Genomic DNA, 4,437 nt, shown 5'->3' with positions numbered 1-4,437 from the left:
CGTCACACTGTATGGCTCTGACAGCAGCAAGCAGAGGTACATTTCTGGGTTATTATTAACAAATGTATTCATTCACTTGATCGAAAAGATACCTGAGGTGTATAGTCATACAAGTGGTGGTAACTGTCCAAGTATAGAAGCTATAGCAATCAATTATCCATGATGTGTTTCCTGATAATTGTGGCCAGTTCACAAAATGATTAGCTTCTTAGTAAAGTGTTGTTGAATGCAGTTACTAAATAACTACAAATGTGAGTTTCAGATTTCATATCCTTAAGAAAGTACATGCTAACACAAAACATGCTATGCCTGCAACGTCTAAGTATGTAAGACTAATATTTAAAATTAGTTCATTATTATGGGTGCTTATCTTTGATTCCTGAGCTAAGAGGTTGGCAGGGCATGGGGTGTATTGGGTTGCACCACATGATTCTCACAGCAGCAAGCTGAATTACCCTTCTACTTCATTACCTATGTATTTGTTCATTCATTTGATTGGAAAGAAACATCTGAGGTGTACACAGTTATATAAGAGGTTGTAATTAATGGTCACATGTGTGTATAAATAATTTGTTCCTGCATCTCAGAGTAGCTATGGTATAAAGGAAAGAAATGATTGAAGTCAACAGGAACATCATCATATGAAACATGTTTTTTGGGTATGAACTTTGGTTTCCTTCCTTTTGTTGACTGGTAACAATGTGTTGATTATTTGACTGTGAATAAACTGAGCAGTATGAAGTCTACAAGTTAAATGTTAATATTTTCACTATGAATACATGTATGACTTAGCCTGCATTTTACAAGCACATGGGTGTGGAATATACTATGTTTGGTCTAGAATAGTTTGTCTGTCACTTAGTGCAGGTGAGTAAGGCTTTGAGCTGTTAATGCGCTATGTCCTGTATTGCAGGGTTTGATTTATTTTCCATCTGTGTGACTCAAGTCACTTAACTAGGCAATGCTCCTAGGCTGTTCCTGAAAAGGGACACATTTCCAGTGACCTACCAAGGTTGTTAGCAAACACATTGCACATTTGTCTTTTGAATTCCTGCACCCTTCACACAGCTCCTAGTTAATGCATCACTATATGCTATTTGACTATGAAGTCCAGCATGTCTGTTGTAGTTTAATGACTATTCAGATGTATTTACAATAAATGCAAGTGTCAGACTAAGAAAAAATATTGTTTTTCATGATGTCTGTTTTCAATGTAATATTTTTTGTTTTGTTTAACAAATGGCTGTCAATGTTATTATTGTAAAATGTGAAATAAAAGTTTTACAATTGTGGATGGTAGTTAGTAGAGAGGGTTAAGACTATGGGCTAGCCATTCCTGTGCTACAAGGTTTGATACTCCCAGACATCATTTGCCTACTGTGTGACCTTGAGCAAGCAATTTAACCAGACACTGATCTGAGCCACCCTGGAAAAGGGACTGTGTGTCCAGTAGGCTTATCTGGTTAACAAATGGGTATTATTAAATTAAAAACAGAGCTCCTCAATGACCCTATTTAAGCATAACTTAGACAACTGGATGGGAGACTGTAAATTTGCCCAGGAGTATCACCTAAGTCCCTCTTGGATAAGGGCAATTGATGCTGATCATAGACTCACACTGCAAATATAGACAATACAACTTGGTCAATAAGGGAACAAAGGTATAACATGGCTAGGAATATGAAGGCCCTAGGGGCAATAGTTTAGTAATCTCCTATGAACCTATGAGATTGAAATCTCTGTGATCATTGCAAAAGTAAAGAACATAGTATGCAGACAAATAGGTTTTAAAGAGGATTTTTGGTAATTAGGGAAAGATGGTCAAGCAACTGAATATTGATGTGACTGGGACTGGCCAGTCCATTACCCTGCCTAGGGCCCCATTTGACCATGATCCAGCTCTGTGTACAGATATGCAGACATTTTCATAGACATATATGCATAGCAATTAAAATGCAGGTATGTAATATGTGGTGTACTTCTTTTACTCATCCCAGAAAAACTGTCTGTCTAAGTGTGCATACTTTGGGTTTTCTATGTACATATGTGCATGTCTTGCTCTGTAGATAGACATTGTGATGCATGTGTGGTTATAGGACAAGTGATAGGTGGAACATTCATTGAGAATAGCCCTGATTAAAAACTCCTTGACCTCAACTAATCCAAAGTGCTGCAATGCTGTCTAAAAGTAAAGAATATCAAATGTACTTTAAATTTATTTTTGCAGGGGTGCAATCCCCTGTGAGTCCTTGTTAAATTAAATATACCAGCTCTGCAATCTCACTACATTGGAGAAGTAACAAAACACTAACATCTGCATTTTTGTGCAATCGCTACTCACAACCCCACACTTATTCAATGTACCTGCTCATTGACCACTTATCACTGATTAAAATGCAATCTATGAATAGATACATTGAAAAAAAAAGGTAGGAACCCATATATGGATATGGAGAGAAGTGTGTGTGTGCGTTTTATTTTATTTTGGGAAGCACGACCAGGCTTAAAAGGCATTTGAGGTTGTTAGCGTAATAATCACATATGAAGATATATGTACGTTACACAAATACAAATACATAGACATCATTAAACATCTTGTATGAGTGACTTCACATGCTCTTTACAATATGACAGGCTATGGGATATGCTTCTCTGACTTTAGAAAATGTACAGTTTTCTAAGTATACATCAGTTATCTAACACTTTTTCAAGAACATTAACAAAGGTGCAACTTTGTTATGATTTCACTACATTGTAAGTCATAATTAATATTCTATCTTGCCAAGGGGCATACTGATATTTTCTGTTTTTACAGATGACCTCACAGCTACTGTATCAGCTAAATTTCTTTCTGTAGGCTGTCTTAGAGAACAATGTTTATTATTATACCTGCAACTACTTCAGCAGTATAAGATACTATCCTTAATTTCCTGTAACTCTACAGATAATTACAACAGTTCTCTTTCCAAAAGTAAAACTAAAAGTACACGATTATGCTGTAACTTAACTCATAGCCAAAACCATGGTTTACTGTACATTCATTCATGCAGAAATAAAATAAGCTTTGCTGGCAGTGAGTAAATGTTATGTTCTTGAAGCAATATGTATGAATGCAAGTATATGCTAACATAGTACTACAGAAGTATATGCACATCCATATATCCACTTTGTGAAGACCTTTCTTTTTTTAGTCCTTACCTTTGGGTTGAGGAAGGGTGCCTGTTGGAGTACTGCACAGGTGCCATGTGGCCTAGCTTTAGCTGTAGTTCTGCAGAACTCACTATACCTATTATCTGCAGTTGTTAAACTATTACACCCAAAGAAATTCCCAGCCTTGCATGGTTTGCCTTAACAATTTATACCACAGATTTGCAAAAGATCTGGTGTTAGAACTCTGACTTTTTTATTTTATGGTAAATGATCAGATGACTTATAAGTCCTTATCAATAACAATTATCTAATCCTCAATCCATGAAAAGACCAAATGCTTGTTCTGTGGTACAGGGAAGTCCTAATAGTGATATAGATGACCCAGGATTCATTAGTCATAAGGAGGTGGCAAAGGTGGGTGTGAGTGAGTAGATTATTCTAGATGGGCAATTGAATGGAAGTGAATGTGCTGCAAAATGCACTGGTCTGCTCTGGTGCTGACACATGCTGGAGGAATTTATACAGCAGATAGTTCATAGGTATATACTAGGCTAATGACCACCAGGGCCTTTATAAGCCTAGCCAACCCGATTGTCTCTCTATGTGTCATGGGCTTTTTTTTTGAAGGAGGCACATTAGGACATTTCTAGAGGTTATGCAGAGGTGGGGTATGTTAGTTTGGGCATTACTGTTTACCTCTAACAGATACACAGGGGCCAGACCTGGGGTGAATTTCTGATTCCCATCCATTAGTCAAGGTTAGTGTTAAATAGGGTTAAGATGGACTCTGCTTCACATGGGTGGGCAGCCTGTTCCAGAGCATGGACATCTTCTGAGACACATTTCTGTCTCACCAACGTCTTATTTATGTCACAAGCAAAATTTAAATCCTTGGATTAGTAGTCCTCATGCTGATCACATTACAGAAATGAAAAATATCCATCAGAGGTGGATCCAAGGTTGCCTTATATGCCAGGCATGCACTGCTTCTCAGTAAGCTATAGGAGACATAGTATAGAGCTAGGGCTTTAAGGTGATCTGTATAGGATAATGAATTTATATTTAGGATTTTCCTGGTAAGGAAACTTTACCAGCATTCCAATTGTTGCATATGTTTGATCAGGTACATGCAACAGGGGTGTGACATCTCTCCATTGGGCCAGTAATAAAGGAGCCTCAATCCTCACCACTGACACTGGTGGGGAACATTCACTTAGAACAAAAATGGATGCATACAGCATTTTCAGATGCAGTTTTCTGCACCAAGTACAATTTCCCTTAAGAGCA

This window comes from Protopterus annectens, chromosome 13.part0, assembly GCF_019279795.1.
Source record: "Protopterus annectens isolate FY-2018-M chromosome 13.part0, PAN1.0, whole genome shotgun sequence".
Lineage (NCBI taxonomy): Eukaryota > Metazoa > Chordata > Ceratodontiformes > Protopteridae > Protopterus > Protopterus annectens.
This window is presented reverse-complemented; position numbering follows the sequence as displayed.